At 46.0% G+C, this 12,521-nt stretch overlaps 1 protein-coding gene across 2 annotated transcripts in view; it reads right to left on the bottom strand.

Moving 5' to 3' along the window:
- PHOX2B (paired like homeobox 2B) overlaps positions 1-12,521 on the bottom strand; it is a 488,291-nt gene that overhangs the window by 224,946 nt on the left and 250,824 nt on the right. The window lies entirely within an intron of this gene.

Raw genomic sequence — 12,521 nt, 5'->3', positions numbered from 1 at the left:
GCTATCAATACATGAAGAAAACTTTTTAATAAAAAAACTATACATTTTGTATTACATGTGTTGTAAAGACTTTATATTGTGAAAATGCCCAGGTGAAGAGCCTATTTGGCGGTTGTAAAAATTATTTAGGTCTAGCAAGAGTATTCTTATATTTGTAGAAGAAGCAACAGTACCATCATTATTAGATCACAGCCTACCAGAAAGCGCAGCACAGACACCAGCTTCACCCAAAAACTCCTGAAGAAACAGCAGAACATTCAGAACACCTCCGCCAGACTTATCCTGAACATCCCTCGTCGCAGCCACATCACCGGTCACCTTAGAGACCTCCACTGGCTCACAGCCAACAAAAGAATCACCTTCAAGCTCCTAACACATGACTACAAAGCCCTCCATGACACTGGACCTGCATACCTCAACCACCGCCTCTTCTTCTACACACCGCCAGACACCTCTGCTCTGCCCAACTGACCCTGGCCACCATCCCACAGATCCGTAAGACCTCAGCTGGAGGATGATCCTTCTACGTCTCTGCAAAGACCTAAAACACCCTGCCTCTACACCTCAAGTAACCACCGTCACTGCCTTACTTCAGGAAGGACCTCAAGACCTGGCTCTTCAACTGAACCACAGTTCCCCCACCTCACAGCGCTTTGAGACCCTTACAGGTAAGTACACGCACTATACAATTACCTGATTGATTGATTGCTTGGTTATGGTGTGCGAAAGACATCTTGGGGAGTTTCAAAAAGGTGACCTGGGAATGCATTCTGACCTTTATTTGCCATTGGCTTTGTGGGGGTAATTCACATTTGATGTCTTTGCATTTGCTGACTTTATTTGCTTTAGGTTCCCCAGCTTAAGTTCGTACCTCTCCAATCTGAAGTCGTGTTTATAGTATACTTCCATTGACTCTTTTACTATAATAAACATTAACTCTTTTTCTATAATAAACAGGCCTTATCTCATCACGTTTGCTGGGCATTCAAAGACTGAGTTCAAATGTCAAGCTGTGTCTTCAATAGCGCCTGATGTTTATTTTGCTTTTGGCTGACTTCAAAGTGAGAGCGTTTGCAGGAAAAAGGAATGCAGCATACTTTCTTCTTGTAGCCGGCTTGTGCCCTTTATTTAAATTTTGTTTTAGGCATAGCCATCTCAAAATGTATCTTGTTCTTCAGCTACACAAAACAAATGCCTTTAATTTATGGGGCATGATTTCCCTATTGGCATTGTCAGGGTGGGTGAAAGCATGAATGTATCTAACATCATGGTTGAAAACTATTATAAAAAAGAACTTGCACTGATTTATACTGATCTACTAGTACCACTAAGAGGAAACAGTTCTGCATCTGAATGAAATATATTTTTGGAATGTTTGCAGAGAAATCTTCATATATAACAAGTTTTTTGCAAAATGTCTTTACAAATGAAGTTGGCCTGAAAGTTAAGTGTTACTTGCTTTCTTTCACGTCGATTAACTTGTAGATAGATGCTTGTCCATTGTCAATGGGGGACCGCAATTGAAAATTTCAGTAGGGCACTTGCGGACTGCACTGATTTAGTCTGACGTACTAGTACTACTAAAGTGACACAGTTCTCCATGTGAATGAAATACATTTTTGGACTTTTTGTAGAAACCCTTTCATATTTAACACATTTTTTCTTCTTCTTGGGTGAGTCCATTTGATTTGTGAAACTGCCTTTTGAGGAACAAAGTACGAAGCTGCATTTCATTTTCAGCTTCAGTCTAACATATGGTGATCTTTGGCAATTTACACAGTTTATGGCCGATTCACTGTCAAGCACAGGATAAGATATTTTCACAGGAAAGAGCCAGCAACATTGTAACACAATTTAACAATGCTTGGTTTTTACTTTGATGTGTAAAGCATATGCTTTATTTATGACATATGTGGCAAGTCATTTTGGAGAGTTGGATAAGTGCAAAGGCACTTTTTATGAAAGCTTTTGTGTTTATGTTGAGCTACACAATAATTATGTATTCAGTTTGCAGCTGTGCCTTTTTTGGAACACGTATAATACTGGATATACATAATTACCTCATTTGTCCTTGCAGGGAGTAGGGCCATGATTTGAATGGTGCAGCAGGTGCAGTGGGAGCCAAAAGGTTTAGGAAACTCACTGAGCACTGATTATTGCTATATTTTATTACTAAAAAAGCAGTCATGAGTACAGTTACCTTGCAGTTACAAGGGCCATGATTTGAATGGTTCAGCAGGTTCAGTGGGGGAGGGGCCAAAAGGTTTAAGAAACCCACTGAGCACTTATTATTGCTATATTTTACTACTAAATAAGCAGTTACAAGTGCAGTTACCTTGCAGGCACTAAGGTCAAGATTTGAATGGTGTAGCGGGTGCAGTGACATTGGGGGCCAAAAGGTCTAGGAAATCCCGTGAACACAGATTGTTGATATATTTTACTATCAAACAAGTACTTAGAAGTGTAGTTACCTTGCAGGCACTAGGGCCATGATTTGAATGGTGCAGCAGGTGCAGTGGCACAGGGTCCAAAAGTTCTAGGAAACCCACAGAACAACGATTATTGAGATATTTTACTTCTGAACAAGAAGTCACTAGAGCAGATACCTTGCATGTACTAGGGTCATGATTTGAATGGTGCAATATATGCAGAGACACAGTGGCCAAAAGATCTAGGCAAACCACTAAACACCGTTTATTGCTTTATTTTACTACTAAACAAACAGTTACACATGCAGTTAACTTGCAAGCACTAGGGTCATGATTTGAATGGTGCAGCAGGTGCATTGGCTGAGGGGCCAAAAGATCTAGGAAGCCCACTGATTACCTATTAACCTAGGACACTGGCACACCTTAAAAGTGCACGGATCATCATTTTTCACAGTATGGGCAGCTTTTATGGAAAGCACTTTGTATAACATATTTCAGAGCATAATATTAGTACAAGTTATACTGCACAAAGACACTTTTTTTGTGGCTCTAGAGAGATTACATGATTTAGCCAGGATCACAGGATGTTAAGCCGATGCCCAGACTCAAACCCAGGGACAAATTTACAAGGCTCCTGCGCCACTGTAGCATCACTTCTTTTGACACTTCAGTGGCACACAATGCTGAGCCATATTTACAAGGCCACGCAAAGCCACAATGCATGTCTTTTCATGGCCTTGTTAATAGGGCCCCCTTTCACGAATTAACTCTGCGTGAAAGGGGTGTTCCATTGGTGTTGCTGTGAGTGTGGGTGTTCCCATGCAACACCCATGGATTCTTATGCATTCCCAGATTTACAAGGCTTTGGAAACCTGGGAATGCTTCAGTTTCTAACGACTCTCCAGAGGAGGCATTAAAGTAGTGATTCACCAATTGTGCACCAGTGCAGAGGAAAGCACCGGGATGCTTCTTATTGCTGTAAATACAACACATCCCTAAACTTTACTAATGATGCAGCTCGGTGAAGCAAGATGGCTTGCAATGTCGCGCTCTATCATTGTCTAGTAAATATGCTCCTTAGTTCCCCAAGTCGGCAGGTCTTTCTATTACTCCACATCTTTATTATAGTAATCTGAAATGTACAAAAACATTGACAAAGACAATAGATTTCACATAGCCGACACCAATTGGCTTTGCCAATGCTTGTTCTTTAATATTACATATATTATGATCTTGAGATACATATCTTCAGGATGTTCATGTACAAACACTTCTACAACATTTGATTTTTACTAAAATGTTGTCCATGTAGAATAGCAATGCAGGCCATCCAAAGGGTGTACATAACTGACTTGCCTCTTAGTTCACTATTGGCATTGTTGGGGTGGGTGGAGGCATGAATGTTCCAAAACTCATGTTTGAAAACTCTTACTTAAAAAAAGTACTTGCACTGATTTAGTCTGATGTACTACTAATACTAAGATGAAGTCATTCTGCACATGAATAAAATATATATTTGGAATTTACACATTTGTTGCAGAATGTCTTAAAAATGAAAGTGTCCCAAACGTTAACTGTGCAGGACACCCTAGTTACTTGCTTTTGTCACATTGATTAATTTGTAAATAAATGCTGGCCTGTTTGAACAGGGGGCTTCCTGCAAAGTTCAGGAGTGTGCTTGCGGCCTCAAACTATAGATCTACAGGGACGTTATAGTATAGATTGCACAGCAGTGCTGGCTTCAGTGCAGGGTAGCTGCAAGTAAAAAATAAAGTGCTATAATGCAGTCAACGCTGGTTGTGTCATAAAGCTTTTTATATATACTTTCAGCCATTTACAGCATGGCTAAAAAAAATACTGGCAAAGCCAATAGATCTTGCATAGGCAAGACCTATTGACTTTGCCAATGCTTGTTGGTCAAGGCTACCCTGCTGACAGCGGGTGCTCCTCTTGAATGCTAACACACAAGCTTTCTTCACCACCCTAGTTAGGGTCGCCACTACAAGATCTGCATTCAAGTGATACATCTGGATGCCCAGGTAGCAACATTTAGAATGTTCTCAGGACAGCGGTGACTCGGATAGTGCCATTTCTTGAGTGGTTCTCAGAGGGAACAAACAAGATTTTGTTTATGACACCACTGCCCTAGAGGATGTCTGGTCATGGTTGGAAATCAGGTTTGAAGGTTGGGGAATGAACATTACTGAATATGTGCTAGTCACTTTAATCACCTGTTTACTGATTTCATTCTTGTCTGAGTTTGTATTGCCTCTAGCTCACCTCTTACTAAAGCAAGGGTTCATCCCCCTCATGCCCTCTTCATAACATTGAAAGGTAAAGATGATTATAGTGACAGGGAGTTCAGTTTTGGTTCTTTGCAATGTTAAAATTAAAACAGTGATAGAAGTGCATAAAGAAAAGTATGGGGACTGTGACCCTGAGTACAATGGGGGCGGGTTCAGCTCTGTAGCCGGGCTCAGAGACATGACTAGAAGAAACAAAATATTGTATAACTATTTTGTTGGCCTTTCACCTACAGATAACTGCATATAAAGTATAATGCACTCATCTTTAGTGAAAAATAAATGCAACTTTAATTATATATGTGGGAGATTCATTTATCTGGTTGGAAAGCTTGGTTGGTTAATGCAATCACTTCAGATGTCTGTGTAGGTGAAACCGGGTGGTTTGATTTGAATCCTAGTTGATGCACTGGGGAAGTAGTGACTTCTATTTATAGTGCTGAGAGATCCAAGCTCCTGGCAGAAAGCACTGCCACTATGTAAGTCATTAGTTTAAAAAATGTAGTGAACAAGCATAGGATCGATTGCAGACACTATAAATAGTCTGCGCAAACGTGCAAAAACATTGGGGTATATTCACAACAACTTGTGATAACTACCGCAAGAGTAGCGTAACGCAACTTTCAACATCGTAGCCTATCGTGGGAAAATAGCCCTGTGTCAACGTGGAATTCACAACACAGTGGTAGCATGCAATAGACACCAGATAACACGTCAAAAGTCTGCGTGTAAAAATCAACGCCACGCTGCAAAAATGCGATACGGGAATGCTAAAAAACATGCGATGAGGCCAACCGCAGTGCAAAAAGTAGCAAAAACCAGCCACAGGCCTGCAAATCCCATGCGTCTGGTAGGACAATGAACCACATAAACCACAGAAACAACACACCAGAAACAAGCCAAAGCATGTAGCAACATAGATGCACCCTGACACAGCGCAGAGTCCAAGTCGAACCCCACAACCCTCACAGACCACCAGCAAGGAACAACGGGAGCGGGGAAGGCAAAGCAGAAGAGGGAGAGGAAGACACGGTGCAGACCGCAAGAAAACAAGACCAGCGTCATGGAGGTGACAGAACACTACCAGCAACTGACCCACAAGCAGACCACCAGGAATGCAGTGGGAGTACCGAGGAGGCCAATCGAGGAGGTCAATAGACGCCGGCATGACTTGACAACCTAAACCAGGTACAAACCACCTGCCAACAGGAAGGCAGCAACGGCGACAGGAGGTGGCAGTCCAGCACCACAGGAGGAGCTGGAGGAAACCCAGACCACAGTCATCAGTGTGGAGACGGTGCAAGGAGTAGGGAGTACGGACACAGCTCAAGAGGACCTGACACAACAGCAGCCGGGAGTGCAATGAACAGGGACTTGGGGGACAGGGGGAGATGGGCACAATGGCACATATGCACAAAGAGGTGTAGCACACTGCACACCCACAATTACCCAGGATCATGTCCCAGATCCCCTTGGCACACTGCAGCACACACACATAGCAAGAACAGCACACCCACATTAACAACAACGTGGTACAATGCGCATAGCCGACACTACAGGACAGAGGACACAACTGGCTCCGCACATGCACAGAAACATGCCGACTACATCTGACAGAGCCAGTAACTGTGAAATGGAAATGTACGCATGCAACCTCACATCCATTATGTAGTCCAAATGTACACTGTCCCGCAGAAGAATCCAGCACCTCCCAAACAGTCACAATGTACATTGCCATACAGTCTGTATGCAAACCAGCACAATGCGCCAACATACATGTCAACACAATGTCAACATGCATTTCCCCTTCACATTGCAGAGTGGCACACAACACCTGCAGCAGAGCACAGAATGCAACACATCTGTGATGCCAGAAAGGACCACCACACCATCGACACTGAAGCCCTACAACAGCCCATGGATATCCCACGCAACCCCCCACCAGGACCCGGCCAGCCAAACTACTCAGAGGAGAACACAGACCACACAGCAGTAAGCACCCGTAAGCACAGCTGGCTCATGACACTTCACCCCCAACCCCAATGCCATGTGTCAGCGCGCCAAAAGGAGGTGGCCCAACAGGTGTGGATGGGGGCCGAACCCATGGAATGCGAACTAGGATACATACGTAGGGGTCTATCACCCTCAGGGACCACCCACATCCCACTAAGGATACCCACACTGACATGTCTGCATCCGATGTACACAGCACAATGTAATGTCGTAGGGCCCAGGGCCCTCATGCATACAACAAGACCACAGGGACACACGTACATATCATGTTGAACTGGCTACGGGCAATTGCCTTTTATTGGCAGGGCCACATGTACAGTGACGCCTGTGCTGGATGTGTGTGGGGTGAGTGTAAGCCATTCCGCACGGAATGTCTGGTGCTGGCAACCACTTGAACATTGGACATCAGTGCAACAGAGACAGAAAACACATGCATGACAGACTCAACTGCTAAGCAGCATGGAGTGAGCCGTAGAAAGTCCAGAGGACAGCCAACATGCAAACTGAAGTGTCCGTGAGTTGCAGTGCAGTGGGGTTGGGACACTACAGATGAGCGCGCTCATGTGAAGAAAAAGTCTTGCATTGTGTCCCTTCAAAATATTCCTGATGCAGATGCAGTGGGGTGTGTTAGACCTGCATCATCTCATCATCTTCCCCATCAACGTCTCAGGGCCCCCACACTGTTTGAGGTGACATAGCTGCGCAACCGCCCCACAGCACAAAACTCAATCAGCAATGGACAATGGCCTGCGGTGCACTGACTCACTGGCACCTCGAGTGCTGAGCAGGGTATCAGGCCGATGATGGCATCCACGACAGGTCTGGGCAACTCCGTAAGTCTGTCACAACCACCGTTTCGACTCTGGCAGATGGCGGTTGGCGGTGGTCCTTGCAGTGGTGGCATGTGCCTCCTGCGGTGATGCGACGTCCAGGCCGGTGAGGACTCATTTTGGTGTGTGAGCCCTGGTGGGACGCAGTTGGGCCCGGAGGCTGTGTACAGCAGAGGGCCACAGAGAAATGCCGTTGATTTGATGACCCCAAGGCCAACGCTTCAGGGGCCATCCAATTTCTCAGAAGATGGGGTCCCGGACCGGACCAGCACAGAGTTAGTGGCCCCGGATGCACTTCGGCCGGCACAGGCACCCAGCCACGTGACAGTGACTTGCGGTGCAGTCAGATGGGCCATGCTACCCGAGCGGGTCCTCATCAATGTACGAGGTGTATATTGCGGAGGGTAGCGGGGGACAGTAGAAGGTGTCCTCCAAGGGCATGATGTGGAAGGTTTGATTTTATCCGAAAGCAGCAAATAGTGGGGTGGAAAGCGCAGGCCTCGTTTTCACCACCAATTCGGTATCAGCTACATGAGGATGAAAACTAGCCCCTAGTCCATAGACTCAGACGCCACCAATGTACGACCAGTGAGTGTCCATGAATGTCGGGGAACAGACTTAGTGGCACCGGTGCCGAGAGGGGATGCAGTCTGCGATGATGCCTGAACACTGTTATGAACTCCGCAATCGCTAAATCAAGACTCATTGACCTACTGGACCGCAGTGTAGTCCGGACGCAGCGGTCAGCACAGGCCATTCACCGAGTGTCGTCGGCATAGGTTGGTGTCCCCACCAGGCTGCGTAGTTGAGGTTCAGTGGCACCACGTGTTCGGTCACCTCCGTGGCTGTGACCCTGCTTTCGTCCAGACTGAGCCGCATCTTCCTCTTTCTTCTCTCCGTGCGACCACTGGTGTGGACTCTGCCATTTGTGATTCGTGACTAGGTGCTAGATGTGAGACCTACTGGTCTGCAGGGTAGTCCTGGTCCCTCACTCACGTGTCGCCGGCTGGCGTTGAACAGGGTTATTGGGTCTATGTGTGTTCTGCATACTGCGGTCTGTGCAGCACCTCTCCGCCACTCTTGGCATTGTGTACTTTCCCAATCATGGTTCTACTGCATCCTTCACACATGCCTGGTTGCCACCTCTCCCCACATTCGGCTATTGTGTGGCTGAGGGACCATGCCATTGATGACTCATGTTCACGGCTTGCCCAGTTTACCATTGTAGGTTGTTTTGTCGTGTCTGGTGGGTGGGTGGGCATGTTGTTGTGCATGTTGGTTGTGATTTTGTGGCGTGTGCATTGGCAGAGTTGTGAATTTCATGGTTGTGGAGTTGAGGTGAGTGGGGTGTTAATTTAGAACTTGCCAAGAGGTTGTGCATTTCCCTTGGTGCCATCCTGGGAACACTGATTGCTGATGGGCTGTTGGAGGATGGAGGAAATCATGCACACTGGCTGTGTGTTTGGAGGCGACATTGGTGAAGGTCCCACGGTGTTCTGATGTTTCCTGCACATTGATATGTGACCTGTGCTTCCTGTTGCGGTGATTGTGTGCTATGTCACCAGGGGACACAGGTAGGACATGTGTACTGTGGATTGCCCCCAACACGTGCGTGCATCCGGCTATGGCGTATGGTCCTTGCTTGGTCTCCAGCAGATCCTTCACATTGTGTTGGACGTATGGGGTCTGGGGTGCCAGGGTGATGTCCAGGACAGGTGTGGTGGACTTGGATGTGGCCGGTTGTGAGACTCCTCCGACTCTGGCGGGTGTTGGTTGGGGTGTGCCAGGGGCCAACAGGTGAAGCACAGCCAGCAGCTTGGTGTGGAGTGGGCTGTTGGTTGTCCGCTGTGTTGGGGCCGTAAGCCTGTTAGGCGATGATGGTCCGGATGCTTAGGATAGTTGTCCCTTTCAGCCTATAGTGGACAGTGACATTGTCAGAGGTTGGGTCTGTGAGGTAGATGCGTTTCCTGGGGGACCGCTGTCTTTGTCTGCGCTGCCTCTGTGGTGGTCGGGGGCGTTCCGGATGGGGGTTAGGGTCCTGGGGTGGTGGCGGTGGGTGTTGTAGCCCTCTTGGGTGTCCGGCTGCATGATGAGTGGTTCCATGGCATTTGTTACTCTTCCGATGACACTCTAGTCTGGGCTCCCTTTTGTGGTGCAGGCTGCCGTCCGTCTTTACACCAGGTCAGAGCAGGTGTTAATTTCCTACTGCTAACGCACCTTATCACGTGTTTTGTGTTCTTATCGCCGATCTGGCTGGGCGTTGAGAATGTTGAGGTGTTGTGTTGTGGCGGCTTTTTGCTCGGGAACGCCTACTCTGCAGCTCATTAGCGATAGTTGCGGGGGTCGTCTGTGGCGATGTTTATTGCGGCTGCTATAGCGGGTAAACTGGGGCTGTGGGCTGTTAACACCAGCTTGTGAATGGGTAGGTAAATTTATCACGCCTTTGGCTGCGATAAAGTGCCGTTAATTCGGCGATAGTTCCTTGTGGATATGCACCTTTGTATAATAATGTTTACGGGATTTTTCAAAAGGTATGTTTTTAGTTATATACTGGCTGTAATTAGTACAAGCCTTTTATATAGGTTTCTGTTACAATGACAAATTCCAGATTCTACCAATTAAAGCCTACACTGGTTTCCAAGCAGCCGTAAGCTTTTCTGATTAAACAATTGCACACAGTTCCATTTCTTGCAGGTAGCAGGAACACTGGCGAAAAGGCCTGTTTCTATTTTAGCTGCGTGTCACTTCTCAGTAGAGGAGCCCCTACTTCTCCCCTTTCAACCTTCGGCAACTCAGCCGTTCAGGAACGTCTGTAATTTTGAAAAGTAAGGAATCTTTTCATCAAATTAACTAAGACTGTGAACGCCGTTCCCCTGCCCACTTCGATCTCTACGTGAAAATATGGAACTGGAAGTGAATCGATCAATGTATATTGGAATGCAGTAAATGTGTGCAAATAAATAGCACAAGAGAGGGGATTGTGAAATAGGAATCATTGCAGTAGTGCAATTATAACTTACTTCCGACGTTTTTCTGCCCATGCTAATTATGCTCACAGGAAGTGTCCATCTTTGACATTGAACTACGTCCGCCCCTTGTCTCCTACCTGTGATGTGGTAAGACTTAATTGCTCGGAATTGAACCCTCCTGGGTTCTACAGAAAATAATACAACTGTTTAGAAAGAGTTCATCAAAAGATTCTGTTCCAAGAGGCTGAGTTTATTACTCTTATAAAAACATAACCGCTTTAAAAAAAACACACAAAAAACAACTCGATGTAGTATTTTGCTCTTCAGGAAGCATTTTTAGCTCCCATTCGCCAAAATTCGAAATCATATGGCGGGAGACTAAAAGTCAAACAAACAGCCGTTGATTCGGAGCAGCGGTTTACTGGGAATGGGCCTGTCAAGTCTGAACATAACGTCTCACTTCTGCAGAGCTGCTCTACCTCGGGCAAAACACTACAAGACACGGATGGATTAAATATTAAAAACCACAGAGATTTCACATGGGGCCTTCTTTGTGATCGCTTTGTAATAGCTTCGAGGCGCAGGAGAGCAATGTCCCCGGGCTCGGCAATATACGAAATTAGGACAGAGAGCGAGTGCTTAATTATGCTGCGTGAAAACCCAGGCGCTTCAAATGAGAGACACGCCTCCCGAAGAGGTGTATTCTAGTGGCTAGACAGTCACAACACAAGCAGAGCCAAGAAACCCATGTTCTAATAACTTGAGTTGACCAAATTGTGTGATCCTCGGAAAATCGCTTTATCTCCCCTTGCCTCGGTTCCCTTTCCTGGCAGAAAACAGATGTTTTAGAAACAAACAAAACGCCCGTCACTATGAAGCGCCGCATCTAAAACGACATTTATTTGCACCTGTGCGTAGGAGGCCACACCTATACAATATGAGTAAGTTGTGTTATGTTTTTTAAACGAATCATAAATCTTGTGCTAGTGCATGTTTGCGTGTTCATCCTAACACGACACAATATGACGTAAGTCCCAATATGGACAACAGACATGGTGCTTTCATGCCCAGTGTGTCTTCCTGGACCTGCGAGGGTCTGCTTTCTCTTAATTATTGATTCTCTTCTACCTTGCAAGTCAAGAGAGTGGAAATCAAACAATGTCCACTTATAATTTCCAAGATATGAAGTATAATTTCTTCAAATCCTGAAGAGAAGGAGAAGCCGATCCTATTCGCTAGCTAATGTATGAAGGGTAACATTGGTACCAGTAGCTTTTTCTATACTGCTTCTTTATTTCCTTCTATTGCAAATTACCATATAAAACACATTTTAATAGACATAGGGGCATATTCTCTAGGACTTATCGCCGAGTTATCAGCACTTTAGTGCAGCAAAAGTGGCGAAAGAATTATCGCCCCATTCTCAAGCTGGTGCAAACTGCAGATATCGCCAGTTTTCCAGCGATAGCTTCCGCAAAAACCATCATCACGGATGAGAGACACAACTAACACTAATGATATACAGAGTAGGCGTTCCAGTGCAAAAACACACAAAAACACCACTTCGCGATATTCACAACGACCAGCCAGATCTCCGATCCAAAAACAGGCGATAAGGCACGTTAGCAGCTGGGATTTAACACCTGCCTTTTATTGGTGTTAAGTAGGAGGACTACCTGCAGTATGAAAGGGAGTCCAGCTCAGAGCCACATCTGAAGACCAGCACATGTCATGGAGACACTGATCATGCAGCTCGGAGACCCAAAAGGTCCACAACACCCACCGCCACCACCCCCATGACCCCTCCCCGGACCACACCCCGACTACCACTGAGGCAGCGCAGAACAGGACAGCGGACGTTCCGAAAACGGTATGGCCCCTCAGTCACACAATAGCAGAATGTGGGGAGTGGTGGGAACCAAGTATGAGTGAAGGAAGCAAGTCACCCATGAATAAGAATGCACACAATGCCAAGTG

The sequence above is a fragment of the Lissotriton helveticus genome, chromosome 2_2 (genome assembly GCF_964261635.1).
Source record: "Lissotriton helveticus chromosome 2_2, aLisHel1.1, whole genome shotgun sequence".
Classification (NCBI taxonomy): Eukaryota; Metazoa; Chordata; class Amphibia; order Caudata; family Salamandridae; genus Lissotriton; species Lissotriton helveticus.
This window is presented reverse-complemented; position numbering and strand designations above follow the sequence as displayed.